Below are 17,083 nucleotides of genomic sequence, written 5' to 3'. Positions count from 1 at the left end.
GACTATGCCTTATGGCAGAGAGGTCGAGCTTTGCATCCCTCTCGTTTCCCATTCTCCTTGAACCAAGTGCAGCTTGAATCCGCTTTAGACCGGGCGTTTCTACGTAAAGTAGTTCGATCGGGGCTGACGCTAGTTGTTGCTAGCTAATGACCAAACAGGAAAACCCAAACTCAGGTCGATCCTAAGTGGGAACGGCCAGGATACTTCCGCTACGTGGCAGACGCGGGAATACCTAGATCGCAAGTCCCCTAACATTCCATGGGAGTGCCGGGCGGAGCTTTCTAGACATCCTTCCCGATGGACTGCTAAGATGTGTCCGGGATGATTCTAGTGGACACGTTACAGTTGGTATCAGAGCAAACCAACAAAGGACTTGTTTTTAGGAAATTTTAGTAAGAAGAAGTAAAGCGAATGTTGTGTCCCAAACATTTCCTTACTTTGATTGCTGTCTTCCAGAATTACGAAGCATGGAACAAGTTCTTAGTGTTCCAAGTCATGTTTATGACCGCGATGCACTCCACGGATTATCGACAGAGGATTGAGATGATGAACATCCTAGACCGCATTTACAATCCATCACCTGTGTACATGGAACAGAGATGGATGGGTGTTTCAGGGATCTATTACATAACTGCCTATCGACCTGCGTACCTTCAAATTAACTTGAAGAGAATCAAGTGGATGGAGGATTTGAAGATCGTGAAGCTGTTCGTCTTTGTTGAGGCTCACGCAAACACAACCCTACAGGTTGGAGGTCGAAGGGTTAACCAGAATAAGTATGTGTACAGAGAAGTGATTCAAAGAATCCCTGCCGACCGAATCAAGGTTTTGGGACGTCATGAGAAGAATGGATATCAAAGGAAAAGATACCCTAATCTTCCAATGAACTATCGATTCCTGAAAATCGATGACCCCAACCCGTACTACTACTCAGTTCCTGTAGCTGAATGCAACAATATCTTATTCTCTTCGAATTAATGTATTAACTTGTTCCATCGGCCCAAGAAATAATTGTACCCCGAAAGGACTATGCTGATATGAATGGAATAAAACTTTTTCCCGATTGTCTTGACTATGAATATTGATAAAGAAGTAAAGTGAATTGGTCACTTGGCTGAAGGAATACGTGGACGTAGTTTCTGAAGAGTTAACAAAATACCCACTTCAAAGAGAAGTAGATCATGAGATCAAGCCAGTAATAGGAGCTGTGCCAATTGTGAAGAAAACCTGTAGAATGTCTATATCGGAAGCAATTGAGTTGAAGGAACAACTCAAACAACTATTAATCCAAGGCTACATTCGGCCTAGCAATTCACCATGGGGAGCTCCAGTCCTATTCCAGAAAAAGAAAGATGGGACACTTCGATTATGTATTGATTACCGTGGGTTGAATCAATCAACAGTCAAGAACAAGTACCCTATTCCTAGAATAGATGAGCTTCTTGATCGCCTTCAAGGTGCAAAGATCTTCTCCAAAATCGATCTCAGGTCAGGCTACTATCAAATCAGGATCAAGGATGAGGATATTCCAAAAACGGCCTTCAATACGAGATATGGGCACTTTGAATTCTTGGTTATGTCATTCGGCCTTACAAATGCACCTGCCACTTTCAATAGGTTAATGCAGGATATTTTTAGGCCATATCTTGATGATTTCGTGCTTGTCTTCTTCGACGACATTTTAGTCTATTCTAAACAGGAAAGAGATCATGAACCCCAACTACGGATTGTGTTAGAGACAATGAGGTCTCATAAGCTGTATGCAAAAATGAAGAAGTGTGCATTCTTCAGACGTTAGATTGAATATCTAGGATTCATAGTATCATCAGAAGGAATATCAGTGGATCCGGCCAAAGTCAGAGATGTGCTTGAATGGCCAATACTAGTATCTGTCAAAGAGATACGTAGTTTTCTTGGCTTGACAGGATGGTATAGGATCTTTATCAAAAACTATGCTTTGATTGCAGCACCTCTTACCGACTTACTAAAGAAGCAGACTTCTATTACATGGTCAACTTCCGAGCAAAATAGTTTCGACCAATTGAAGCAATGTTTGGTATCAGCACCTATTCTGAGACTTCCTGATCTCAGTAAGGAGTTCGAGGTAGTAACTGATGCTAGCATTCTTGCCTTGGGGTGTGTTCTTATGCAGGAAGGTCATCCAATAGCGTATTCTTCAAGGAAATTGAAGAGTCACGAAAAGAATTATGCCACTCATGATCTGGAGTTATTAGCTGTCATCCATGCTCTAAAGCTTTGGAGACACTATCTGTTGGGAAACAAATTCACTCTAGTAACCGATCATAAGAGTCTCAAATGGATTTTTACCCAGAACGAGCTCAACATGAGGCAACATCGATGGATTGAAGTATTGGAGGAATATGATTTTGAAATCAAGTATCGACCAGGGAAAGAGAATGTGGTTGCCGATGCACTCAGTCGCAAGGCATTCCTAAACTCCCTAATCTTGCAGAATCCATCAACGGCCAGATCTCTGGCTACAAAGGTATCTATGCCAAGCAACCCTATACTCGAATTAGCAAAAGAGGAAGCATGCCATGACTTAGCCTACCAAGCAATGATAAAAGAAATATCTGCCAAGGATCAGAATCCGAAGTTACAGGCAAAGTATCTTGAATTTTCTACTGACAATGGACTTATTTACTATAGAACAAGGCTATGTATACCAGCAAGCCAGTCACTTAAGCAGAAGATATTGTGGGAAGCTCATGACTCCCCTTTCGCAGGACATCCTGGCTATGCAAAAACTCTTAATGCAGTCAGGAAGAGCTATTATTGGGAGAGGCTCAAAGGTGACGTCCTCAAATATGTCACCGAATGTTTGTCTTGCCAATGTATCAAGGCTGAACATGTCATGATGCCAAGAAAATTACAACCACTTGACATTCCCCAAATGAAATGGGAATTCATCAGTATGGATTTTGTGGTGGGCTTACCCCAAGTCCAAGGAGGATACAACTCCATTATGGTTGTAGTTGACATGCTTACTAAGGTTGCACACCTGATTCCAGTAAAGACAAACTATAAAGCTTCCGATATTGCAAGAGTGTTTATCAAAGAAATATTCAAGCTACATGGACTACCTAGAAGGATCATTAGCGATCGAGATTCTCTTTTCACTTCTCACTTCTGGAGAGCTATCTTTGAAGCTATTGGGACTCAACTCTGTTTTAGCACTGCCTACCATCCCCAAACAGATGGACAAACAGAGCGAGTAAATCAAATCATTGAGGATATTCTTAGAGCTTACTGCTGTCGAGAGCCAAAGAGATGGATTCAATATTTGCCGTTAGTAGAATTTGCTTACAATGCTTCTTATCAGCAGAGCATTCAAATGACTCCTTTTCAGGCATTGTATGGTCATGATTGTCGAAGTCCTCTAAATTTTTCTAATCCTACCCTGAGAGTGGAAGCCTCAAGACAAATGTTGGAGGACATGGATGACCAAATAAGGTCAATAAGACAAGACATACAAGCAGCCAAAGATAGACAAAAGGCATATGCGGATTTGAAACGCCAAGAGAGGATCTTCGGAGAAGGAGACATGGTCTTCATTCGTGTACGCCCCAAGAAGAGTTCTTTATCTCTAGGTAAATGCAAGAAGCTAAGTCCAAGGTACTGTGGACCGTATAAAATCCTCAAATGCCTAGGACCCAATGCTTATAAATTGCAACTTCCGGATAACCTAAAGGTTCACAATGTATTCCATATTAGTCTCTTAAAAAAGTATGTACCCAACCCAAATCATGTACTTGATGACCAACAAATTGTAATGCCTAGTCAAGGAATCCTTGAACTAAGGCCGGAAAAGATTTTAGATGTCAGGGAGAGACAGTTGAGATCTAGAACCTTGAGAGAATGCCTCGTCCAGTGGAAAGATTACCCCGAAGAGGATGCTACCTGGATGGATGAAAGCTCTCTCAATCTTCAATATCCCCAGTTTATCTCGAGATGAGGACATCTCGATTCTTCTAAGGGGGAGAGAATGTAATATTTCCGCGTAACCGTACCGTAAATATTAACCTTCCGCACGCCGTGTAAACCCCGTACAAAGGGTATCTCCTGCATTGAAATTATTGACCGCGTAATGTGTGACCCGCGCGCGTGAAATGGGGTCCTCCGCTTTGGTAAATCAAGACCGGGAGATCAAAACCGCAAGCCGCACGAAAACACCCTCTTGGGAGGGACAATTTTAATTAAATTAAGGCAAATTTTTTTTACTATTATCCCTTCCCCCAGCCGATGCATGGTTGGAGGAGAGGGAGTGTGGAGGGGGGGATGGCTAAGTGAGGATTGCATAAGGAAGCTCTCCACGTGGGTGGAGACCCTCTTCCCCACCCCCCATTCCTATATAAACACCCCCCATCAAGGGGGTGTGCTAAGGAGGAGGCTGTGAGAGGAGACTGTGGAGAAGGAAGGCCGTGGGAGAAGAAGGTGTGCTAGAGAAAGGGAGAGGGAGCGGGCCGTGCTGGAGAGGAGGATCGTGAGGGTCGCCAGTTTGCCGCTGCTGCCGCCCAGGCCGCCAGGCCGCCGTCGCTGCCGCCATCCCGTCCGCCACAGTTGCCAGACAGCTTCCACCCGCCACCACGCTGTCCACGACCCCCCCCCCCCCCCCCCTTACGTGCTTCTCTGAAGTAGAAGCTTCTTAGAAGCTTCTTTGGAAGCTTCTAAGAGGGGCCTCCTTAAGGGCCCTTCCCACCACCTGTCCCGAAATCCCCTTCCCACCACAATTCCGGGAAAAGCCCTTTCATATCCCGTTCCCGGATTTTGGAAGAGGGGACGGTGAAGCCATAAAGACCCCGCATGTCCCATCGAAAAGGCCCCTTCCCACCATTTCCAAGAAAGTCCCTTCACACCCTCCCCGGGACTTCTAAGAGGAGACGGTGAAGCCATAAAGACCTCACAAGAACCTTCGACAAGACTTCTGGCAAAGACTTTAAAGCCGCAAGCCGTCCGAATTCCGTGCCGATTCGAGTTTCTTGAAAGACTCCTAAAGCCTTTGTCGCAAGCACCATCCCGAAAAGGAAATCTCCCGCCTACAAGGATAAAGGCAGAGGTCGGAAGGCCGCATTCCGAGGGCCGTCACTCTGTAGACCACTAAGACGAATCGGAAGTTGAATTTACGACTACGATGGCCCCAAAAAGTTCCCAAGATGCGACCGCGGGAGGCTCATCTCCGAACGTGCAAGTGGACATCTCTCCGACTCCTCAAGTCCAGGTTCTTTCGAGTTAATTCCGCATAAGGAAATGATTAGGCACGCTTAGCCCATAAAAAAAGAATTGCATTTTTACGCTTAATATGCATACGGAAATTGGAAAGAAATACATCTCTTGAACATTAGGTAAGATTGAAATTGTCATGAATTTGAACGAGTAGATGCATGTAGTTTTTTTTGGTACATCATCAAAGTAAAGGGTCTAAACTTGGGCAAAGAAATGGAATTTATAAATGCATTCACTTTCGTCCTAGACATGGTAGGAATAAGTGTGTGCTGCACATTAGGCAACATACTTCTCGCAATAATTTCAAAGGAAAAAGGTTAGCACCATAAGGTATCATCCGGAAAGAAATAATAGAGTACTAAAGTGAACGTATGGACTTGCAAATAGCTTGTAAGATGGAATAGATTAACACTAGTTTTGTATGAGTTCATCGACTACTTCGTAGCTAGGAGAATGTTGTGAATTGCGTAGTCGTCATGCGGGAAAGGTCATTCATTAAGAGCCGCAATTAGGAGTCAAAGCATAGGATTCGAAAGTATAGACTACAAAGTAGTAGGCATGATTAATTGCTAAATCCTAGTAGGACCTAGGGAAGTTAGCGTACAGATTAACAAACATTTTTCCTTACCAAGGAAAGATAAAGTTATCATGGACCATGTGTTGCGTGAAAACAATAAACCGCATGCTTACGCGTATTGGTGGAATTGTATCTATTGTTCTCCGTTAGATTTAGTTTACTACTTTAGAAAGATCATCCTTGTCGCAAGACAAGCATAATTGAATTGACTAAATAATCTAAACCACAAGAATTCGTGGGACATGATTGAGTCAATATGATAGGAATCCTAAGTGTTAACTAGGGTTTAGTACAATAATAATTCGACCTAGCTTTAGACGGAAACCGTGAATCTAAAGATCCTACACACGTTCACAAATTGGCGAAACAATTAGATGTTCATACATGAAATGATCTAAGGTTTTATCCTAAGGATCATGACGAAACTCCGACGGAGTTGCATATTCTAGAACCAGGGCCAACCTAATTAGGGATGATTTGGAGAATACCCAATAAAACCCTATTACTCGATGGAGGTAAACTCCGTGATCGGGAAATGCTAAGTAATGGATAGAAGGATTCCGTGGAATAGATGCATTACTTGTGCACAAAGCCGCAACATTGTATAGACTTAAGATTTGTCCACAAGAGAGTTTTTGTCATCTCTCGGAAATGAGGTTGGCAAGTGATTGGAAGAATTTAACTTACAAGAGGATGACTAATCATCCTGTTACTCCTTTTCTTGGGGATAATTTGCCAAAGAAAAGGAAAGTTAGGTATTTGAAAATGACCAGACAATAAACTGAAGCGACATGGTCGCTGGAACCTACCACAACTAAACCTAAAGTATGGATAGGGTATGACCCTGACCCTAAGAATGATAGGAATCTTGCCAAGTTGCAATTGATTCCGGAACGAATGCGGATTGCATTCGGAGGAAAGGAAGTCACTCCTTGACAGTTTGCCAGCCAAAACGACCATTGGAATTTGATTGTGCTTGTAACAGTTAGAAAAGCACTGTTTGCATTGTTTGCTCAATGAACTAAAGGAGGAAAACATATCTAAATACTTCAGGTTGAATCCTGAAGGGAGAGGCAGCTTCAGTTACCCCCGACTGCTTGCCTAACCCTAACCAAAGGGGTTGTGAACCGCGCCGGGAACGTGGACCGAACCCGCCGTGAGAGGTCTCTCCGTTGAGTTCTGCTTGGAGTAGGAGGACGCTTGGGTGCCAGGGGGGGCTCTGGCTGTAAATCCCTCGCCTTCCGGGTCCTGCACAAGAGACTAACGTGACTCGGGATTGGATCTCGAGGCCCGCATACTAGTCTACGGGCGGAAACTTGGATTAGTAATCACTGAAGGATTACTGGATAGCCTTCGGGCGGATTATGAATGCGCCTACGGGCGGGAACTCCTTGTATTGCAAAGATAAAAGGATTAAATGATAACAAAGAAGTTGTTTGACATTGTTTTCTTTATGTCCTGTGATAAGATTACGTGAAGGAACCAGTGCTTAACAGGGTTAATCAAGGAAGCTGTTTGTTATATGTCAAACTAATGTGGTAGGTAATTACATAACTAAAACAAACTGAGGAAAGTGCGGAGGATAGACCATGGGTCTGTCCTACGGATGGGTGGTCCCGGTTAGCTGGGAACTTTTCTCAAAGTCTTCAATGAACAGAGGATGATCGTCATCACCGAAACAAGTAACGAGAACGATGACTTAGAATTAACTATTACCCGATTCGCGCTGTTTTAGGGGAACGGAATGGGACTATGCCTTATGGCAGAGAGGTCGAGCTTTGCATCCCTCTCGTTTCCCATTCTCCTTGAACCAAGTGCAGCTTGAATCCGCTTCAGACCGGGCGTTTCTACGTAAAGTAGTTCGATCGGGGCTGACGCTAGTTGTTGCTAGCTAATGACCAAACAGGAAAACCCAAACTCAGGTCGATCCTAAGTGGGAACAGCCAGGATACTTCCGCTACGTGGCAGACGCGGGAAGACCTAGATCGCAAGTCCCGTAACATTCCATGGGAGTGCCGGGTGGAGCTTTCTAGACATCCTTCCCGATGGACTGCTAAGACGTGTCCGGGATGATTCTAGTGGACACGTTACAATCCTGCAAATATACATACTAAAAGTCTCTCACCAAAATGTTTTGCCCTCCTTAGGAAGATAATGAGCATAGGATGACATAATGTAATATTCTGATTTTCCAAAAAAACACGCATGTACCACCTCTTTAAGTCGTGAGGATAATTGATTAATGGCAATTTTTTTTAAAAAATCACTCTCTCCTCCAGTCGACTGTCGTGTTGGAGGAGAAGGGAATAGCAAGGGGTGAGCAAGCTCCTTGCTAGAGCTTGATCAAGGAGGAAAGCATGCACTATAGCCACGTGGGGGCGGGAAGAATCCCCTCCCTTAGCTATAAATGCCATGAGAGGAGCCGCTAGGGGGGACATAGCCGTCGAGAGAGAAGCCGACACACTGATACTGCTATTGAGGAGTGGGAGAGGGCCAGATTGCCGTCGTGTGTGTGAAGTAAAGGGATAGACTATTTTCGTGGCCGTTGAGCGAGGGTGGAGGCATCGAGACACTACAGCTGAGAAGGGAAGAGGGTCGTGGAGGTTCTACTCTGCCGCCGCCACCACAGGGAACACACCATCGACCACCAACTGCCATTCACCATCTGCTGTTTTTTTCTCCCACCACGTGGGTTTACACGTTTTCTTCAAAAGCTTTAGAAGCTTCTTAGGAAGCTTCTATAGCCTCCTATAAGAAGCCCCCCTTCATGTGCCTCTTTCATACCCTTTCCCCCCCATACAAAATCCCCCCCTAAGGGCTCATTCATACCCTTTTTCCCCCTTTCCGAGGGTCTTTAGGAAGCCCTAGCTAAGTGGTTTGGTATCCGCTCCCCCTCGGGATTCAAGAAAATCCCCCTTCCCGTGGCTTTAATAAGGCTTACCATCGAAAGACTTTAAACCCCCCCTCCCCAGGATTTAACCCCTTCACAAGCGGGCCCTTACACTTTCTTTCCCCCAGTCTCACTCTGGAATTTAGGACCCCGTATTCCACAAAGCCGTGTTTTTAAACTCCATTTCCATGGATTTTCCTTTCCATACATCTCCCATAAAGCTTACCATAACCGGTTTTTTTTAAAAACCCATTTTCATAGCATCCCCACAAAGTTTTAAACCCATTTCTTTCCAAGTGATTCTCCTCAGGTTCAGTTTATCCACTGGATCAAAAAAACCATCTTTCCTATTGCAACTCCCACAAGTCTTTAAGGCCTTCTAAAGCCGATTCACAAAGGGAGTTTCGTGTACGAAGAGATGGACAAGATCATAACTCTGCGTCCAAGGCAAAAAGGCGGAATTCGCAATGGCCCCTAAGAAGGCACAAGGCGCAACCGCAGGAGGATCGTCTCCTAACATCCATGTGGACATTTCACCACAAGTCGAGGTTTTTCCTCCTAATTTTTATTTACGTCGTTATAATTCAATCGTGCATGGATGATTTTTGGAGATAGGATGCATTTTTCGTCTTAAATACTTTGACTAATTTAAAAGAGATAGCTCACGATGGAAGAATTTGGTCATTAGTATTTTCAATAAAACAAACAAAATAAAGTGAGCATAAGATTCCTATGCATTTCTAGCAAGTAGTTTTTGTGCATTGCAATGAATTGAAATTAGATTAATGTCCATATTTACAAAACAGAATTATGAAAGTACACTCTGATTAAGCATGAAAGGAATAAACCGCATATTGCATTATTGAATATCTAATGCAATTAGGAACGGATTGTTATATCTAATCATGATACCGTGATTAGAAGACACCGTTGATGGGTAGAATAGTCCCATAGTTGATGCGACACTTGTGCAACAAGTTGCAGAGTCGCATGATCTTGTGATTTGATCACAGGGGAATGGCCAATTCCTCGCAATGAGATTGGTAGAGTCTTACGCAAGTTATCTTGCATGAGGATGAATAATCATCCTGATATAGTACCTTTCTTGGGTAAAGTAACCAAGATACAGGGATTGGATATTTGCTTGGAAGCAAAAGACCAATCAACAAAGTGGAATAATATATGAATTTAAGGTATTGACTAAGTCAGGTTAGTAGGGTACGGCCCTAACCCAGGATCTAGGGTTAACAAATAAAACCTTCGGGATCTTGCCAAGTCGCAATTGATCCAGGATTGAATGCTGAATGCATTCTGAAAGAAGGATTCACTCCTTAGCAGTTGGCTAAATAATGACCACTGGAAATGATTGTGCTTGTAACACTTGTATAGAGCACTGTTTGCTTTGTTTGCTCAAGGAATTAAAGGATGAAAGATATCTAATGCTTCAGGTTGAAGGCCTGAAGAGAGAGGCAGCTTCAATTACCCCGATTGCCTGCCTGACCCTAACCAAGGGGGTTGTTAACCGTGCTGGGAAGATGAACCGAACTCGCCGCGAGAGGTCTCTCCGTTGAGCGCTACTTGGAGACGGAGGACGCTTGGTGCCAGAGGGGGCTTTGTCCATAAATCCCTCGCCTTTCGGACCTTGCACAAGAGGCCAACGTGACTCGGGATTGGATCTCGAGGCCCGCATACTAGTCTACGGGCAGAATCTTGGATTAGTAATCCCTGTGGATTGCTGGATAGCCTTCGGGCGGATTATGGATAAGCCTACAGGCTGGACTTTATGTATTTCAAAGATAAATATGATAACTTGTTGAAAAGGAACTTGTTTGATATTGTTTTTCTGTGTCAAGTGCTATGATTACGTAAAGGAACCATTGCCTAACAGGCTAATTAAGGAAGATGATTGTTACATGTACAACTAAATGTGTCAGGTAATTAAATAACTAAAACAACTTGAGGAAAGTGTGGAGGATGTGGCCATAGGTCCGTCCTACGGATGGATGGTCTCGGTTGGCCGGGAACTTTTCTCAATCAAGAAGGACAGCAGGAAGACCGTTCAAAGAACACGAACAACAAGAGCGTTGACCTAGAGTCTAAGTTATAAATGATCCCGATTTGCTCTGTTTTAGGGGAACAGAATGGGACTATGCCTTATGGCAGAGAGGTTGAGCTTCGCATCCCTCTCGTTTTCCATTCTCCTTGAACCAAGTGCAACGTGAATCCACTTGGGACCTAGCATTTTTGCGTAAAGTAGTTCGCTTGGGTTCGACGCTAGTTGCCGTTAGGAAAAGACCAATAGGGAAAACCCTAATTCAGGTCGGTCCTAAGTGGTAACGTTCGGAATACTTCCGCTATGTGGCAGACGCGGAAAGTTCTAGATCGTAAGCTCTGGTAACATTCCTAACAAGGATCAAGTGGTTGGAAGACCTGAAAGTCGTGAAGGAGTTCATTTTTGTGGAGGCTCACGTAAACTCAACTCTACATATTCGAGGTCGGAGGGTTAAGCTGAACTCATATGTATATAGGAAGTGACCCATGTAATCCCCGCCGACAGGATCAAAGTGTTGGGGCGCCATGAGAATAATGGGTTCCAAAGGGAAGGATACCTTGATCTTCCAATGACTTACCGATTCCTGAAGATCCATGACCCGAAACCATATTATTATCCAGTTCCTGTAGATAAATGAAATACAACATTATTCTCCCCAAACTAAATGTAAACAGTTATTTTATAATCTCTAGAAATGTTGTATTCCGAAAGGGCTATGCCCATATAAATACAATAAGACTTCTTTTTATCAATGTCTATTTGTGCATGAGAATTGATAAAAAGTTAAGTGGTTAGATTCCTTGGTTGATAGTAGCTGAAATGGAAACGAAATATAAACCACAGTGTTTAACGAGTAATAACGTTAAGAAATCCTTATTCAGGCATAACCCCAGGTACAGAATCCCAGTTCGTCTCCTACATCAAGTACTATTGTAATCCAGGAGAAGAAGTTTCTTCTCAAGCAGATTAAGCCACCTAAATTTGATGCGAAAGGTAGATCCGTCCAAGAAGATGCTGAAATTTGGATTGAATCCATGGAGGATTACTTTGAAGTAGCCGGTACTGCACCCACCAATCAGGCTATGCTCGCTAAGCTGAAGCTCACTGGCGAACCCAGGCTTTGGTGGAAGCAATGGTGCAGAGATCAAGGGATCGCGGAAGGATCCGTTACTTGAGAGAAGTTGAAGAAAGTCGTGTAGGGAAGATACTTACCACCTGCATATCGCATGCAGAAAATGAATGAGTTCTACGAGCTAAAATAGCTGGGACTCACTCTTGACGCATACTATTCTAAATTCATCTCACTTCTTAAGTATGCGCCACAGATGGACATGACACAGCAGGTGTCAAAATTTTGTGCTAGTTTAAATCCACTAGTGAATACCCATCTCAAATCGATGCGCCCATTAGATCTTCAGGACGCTCTCATTCGAGCTGCCCCTATAATTCAGGAGGTGCAGGCTAGACTAAGAGGTAACAAAACTTGGTCTTATAATGACCTGAACAGAGGAACATTCAGGCCTCAAATGAAGAGAGTTCAAGGTCAGAATCAAGGACAAAGAAAGAAAGCAAGAACTAACAATGTCAACAACTTTGTTTCTACTCAAAGCAATGGGTGAAACCTCCGCTGTTTCCACTACAATGAGCCCGGTCATTTCAAGAGGCAATGTCCCAAGCTTGAAGGAGGACATCGCCAAGCACCTTTTCAAGGAACAACGGGCCGTGGTCAGGAAGCTGCTACCCGAGGCAGAGGAAGAACCGCCTGCGTCACCAATAGGAAAATGTGTGAAGAAGAAGAAGATCTAACCATGGAAGCAGAGTTTGAAAGGGCGACAGTCCATGCCGCTCTACACAAGAAAGGGTCGAATCGCCAGTTCTCGGTGATTTAGACATCGTCGGACTATCAAGGTTAAAATTTCAAGACCTTGATTGATTGTAGCAATACACATTCCTTTATCTCACCAGTTTGTGCAAAAAGATTAGGAATAGCCATAGTAGAAGCACCTATCTTGCTTGTGGAATTGGCAAATGGTCGTGATGTTACTTCTACCAGGTAAATTACTAAGGTGGAATTCTTTCTGGGAGGAAAGACGACTTCGGTCAAATTCAGAGTCATGAATTTAGGTATCCATGAGTGTCTACTCGAAATGGATTGGCCTAAACCTAATGACGCTCACATTCATTGTGGAAAGGGCCAAATTTCCTTCCAAAACTCCAAAGGGGATTTAGTCACAACTCAAGGTGAGGCAAGAAAGCCAAAAATTTAATTGGCCAAGGCATATCGGATTATAAAGGGAGTCAGAAAAGGACTACTTGTCTACTTGATTAAGCTCAACAAGTTAGATCAGAAGCAGGATTCTAGTGAAGGACCTTCTTGGCTAAAGGAATATGTGGACGTATTCCCTGAAGAGTTGACAGAACTTCCGCCTCAAAGAGAAGTGGATCATGAGATCAAGCTAGTACCAAGAGCTATGCCAATTGCAAAAAGACCCTATAGAATGTCCATACCAGAAGCAATTGAACTAAAGGAACAACTCAAGCAACTGCTAGATCAGGGCTACATCCATCCTAATAGTTCACAATGGGGAGCTCCCGTACTGTTCCAGAAAAGGAAAGATGGAATGTTTAGACTATGTATTGATTACTGAGGGTTGAATCAATCAACTGTCAAGAACAAGTACCCTATTCCTAGAATAGATGAGCTTTTTGATCGTCTTTAGGGTGCGAAGATATTCTCCAAGATTGATCTCAGGTCTGGTTACTATCAGATAAGGATCAAGGAAGAAGATATCCCAAAGACGGCCTTCAACACAAGATATGGACACTTTGAGTTCCTAGTTATGTCATTCGGGCTTACGAATGCGCCTGCCACCTTCAATAGGTTAATGTAGGATATCTTTAGGCCATGTCTTGATGACTTTGTGCTCGTCTTCTTCGACGACACTTTAGTCTATTCTAAACATGAAGAAGATCATGAGACCCAACTTCGGATTTGTCCTTGAGACAATGAGGGCACATAAGCTGTATGCTAAGATGAAGAAGTGTGCATTATTCAAACGTCAGATTGAATATTTGGGATTCATCATATCAGCGGAAGAAATCTCAGTGGACCCAGCCAAGGTCAGGGATGTGTTAGAATGGCCAATACCAACAACTGTCAAAGAAATACGTAGCTTTCTTGGATTGACAGAATGGTATAGGGTCTTCATAAAAAACTATGCTTTGATTGCAGCACCTTTGACGGACTTACTGAAGAAGCAAACATCCATTGCATGGTCAACTCCCGAATAAACCAACTTTGATAGATTGAAGAAAAGTTTGGTATCAGCACCTATCCTAAAACTTCCAGACCTCAATAAGGAGTTCAAGGTAGTAACAGATGCTAGCACACTTGCCTTAGGTTGTGTACTCTTGCAGGAAGGTCATCTTGTAGCATACTCTTCAAGAAAACTGAAGAGTCATGAGAAGAATTATGCTACCCATGATCTGGAATTGTTAGCTGTCATCCATGCTCTAAAGCTTTGGAGACACTACCTGTTGGGTAACAAGTTTACTCTAGTGACTGATCATAAGAGTCTCAAGTGGATCTTTACCCAGAACGAGCTCAACATGAGGCAATGTCGGTGGATTGAAGTGCTGGAGGAGTATGACTTTGAAATCAAGTACCGACCAGGAAAAGAGAATGTAGTTGCTGATGCACTCAGTCACAAGGCATTCCTTAATTCCCTAATCTTGCAGAACCCATCAACAGCTAGATCTCTAGCTACAAAAGTATCTATGCCAAACAATCCAATACTTGAGTTAGTTGGAGAGGAAGCATGCCATGATCCAGCCTATCAAAAGATGCTAAGGGAGATCTCTATCAAGGATCAGGACCAAAAGCTACAGGCTAAGTATCATGAATTCTCTGTCAATAGTGGACTTGTCTACTATAGAACGAGGCTATGCATACCAGCAAGCAAGCCACTTAAGCAGAAGATATTGTGGGAAGCTCATGATTCCCCTTTCTCAGGACATCCTGGCTATGCCAAGACTCTCAATGCAGTTAGGAAGAGCTACCATTGGGAGAGCCTTAAAGTTGACGTTCTCAAATATGTCACCGAGTGTTTGTCTTGTCAACGTATCAAAGCCGAACACGTCACGATGCTAGGGAAGTTACAACCACTTGACATTCCCCAAATGAAATGGGAATTCATTAGTATGGACTTTGTTGTTGGCCTACCCCAAGTTCAGGGGGGGATACAACTTCATCATGGTTGTGATTGACATACTTACTAAGGTTGCATACCTTCTTCTAGTGAAGACAAACTATAAAGCGTCAGACATTGCAAGATTGTTTATCAAAGAGATATTCAAGCTACATGGGCTACCTAGAAGAATCATTAGTGATCGTGATTTTCTCTTCACATCACACTTCTGGAGAGCTATCTTTGAAGCCATTAGGACTCAACTCTGTTTTAGCATAGCTTACCATTCCCAAACCGATGGTCAAATAGAGCGAGTCAATCAAGTTATTGAGGATATGCTTAGGGCACATTGCTGTCGTGAGCCAAAAAGGTGGATTCAATACTTGCCTTTGGTTGAATTTGCCTACAATGCTTCTTACCAACAAAGCATTCAGATGACCCCTTTCTAAGCATTGTATGGTCATGACTGTCAAAGTCCCCTAAACTTCTCAGATCCAACCTTAAGGGTTGAAGCTTCAAGGCAGATGTTGGAAGAGATGGATGACCAAGTAAAGTCAATAAGACAGGACATCCAAGCTGCCAAGGATAGACAGAAGGCATACGCGGATTTGAAGCGTCAAGATAGAGTCTTCAAAGAAGGAGACATGGTCTTCATTCGCGTACGCCCAAAGAAGAGTTCCCTATCCTTAGGAGATTACAAGAAGCTAAGTCCAAGGTATTGTGGACCATATAAGATCCTCAAGTGCCTAGGACCTAATGCTTATAGACTACAACTCTCGGAGAACCTAAAGGTTCATAATGTATTCCATATCAGCTTATTGAAGAAGTATATGCCTAATCCTAACCATGTACTCGATGACCAACAAGTTGTAATGCTAGTCAAGGAGTCCTTGAACTAAGTGTCAAGATTGTGGGAGAGAAGGAAGGAGTCTCGCTTGAAGCTTTCTTGCTTGCACAATGGGGGAAGACACACAAGGGTGGAGGCTGAAAACAGTTTTCCTCTTCTTAGTTATGTAAGCCAAAAGAACTAAAGTACAAAGAAATAGAAGAACCCTATATATGGGTCTCAAACCAAACTCAACTAACTAAGGTGGCATACTAACTGAGCCACGAACTAGAGTAGATAAGGATAGCTATCATGTAGCTATTATTCATGGGCGGTGTACCAACCGCGTCTGCAACTGATAAGTCGGTGACATAAATACACAACGGTCACCCTGGCGTATCATGAGTGGAGCTCGATATCTCAACACTAAGGCCTGACAGGATCTTAGATGTTAGGGAGAGATAACTGAGATCAAGAACCTTGAGAGAATGCCTCGTCCAGTGGAAAGATTATCTCGAGGAGGATGCCACTTGGATAGATGAAAACTCTCTCAACCATCAATATCCCCAATTTATCTCGAGATGAGGACATCTCGATTCCTCCAAGGGGGAGAGAATGCAATATTTTGATTTTCCAAAAAAATGCGCATGAAATGCCTCTTTAAGTCGTGAGGATAATTAATTAATGTCAATTTTTTTTAAAAAATCCCTCTCTCCTCCAGCACGATAGTGAGGAGAAGGGAATAGCAAGGGGTGAGCAAGCTCCTTGCTGGAGCTTGCTCAAGAAGGAAAGCATGCACTATAGCCACGTGGGGGCGGGAAGAATCCCTTCCCTCAGCTATAAATGCCATGAGAGGAGCCGCCATGGGGGGACACGGCCGTCGAGAGAGAAGCCGACACACTGATACGGCTATTGAGGAGTGGGAGAGGGCCAGATTGCCATCGTGTGTGTGAAGTAAAGGGACAGACTACTGTTGCGGCCGTTGAGCGAGGGTGGAGGCATCGAGACACTGCAGAGCTGAGAAGGGAAGAGGGTCGTGGAGATTTTTCTTTGCTGGCTGCCACTGCCACAGGGAACGCGCCATCGACCACCAACTGCCATTCACTATCTGCTGTTTTTTTCTCCCGCCATGTGGGTTTACACATTTTCTTCAGAAGCTTTAGAAGCTTCTTAGGAAGCTTCTATAGCCTCCTAAGAAGCCCCGCTTCATGTGCCTCTTTCATATCCTCCCCCCCATACAAAATCCCCCCCTAAGGGCTCTTTCATACCCTTTTTCCACCTTTCCGAGGGTCTTTAGGAACCCTTA

Source organism: Lygodium microphyllum, chromosome 3 (genome assembly GCF_053477565.2).
Source record: "Lygodium microphyllum isolate KBCC chromosome 3, Lygodium_microphyllum_v1.1.10, whole genome shotgun sequence".
Taxonomy (NCBI): Eukaryota; Viridiplantae; Streptophyta; class Polypodiopsida; order Schizaeales; family Lygodiaceae; genus Lygodium; species Lygodium microphyllum.
This window is presented reverse-complemented; position numbering follows the sequence as displayed.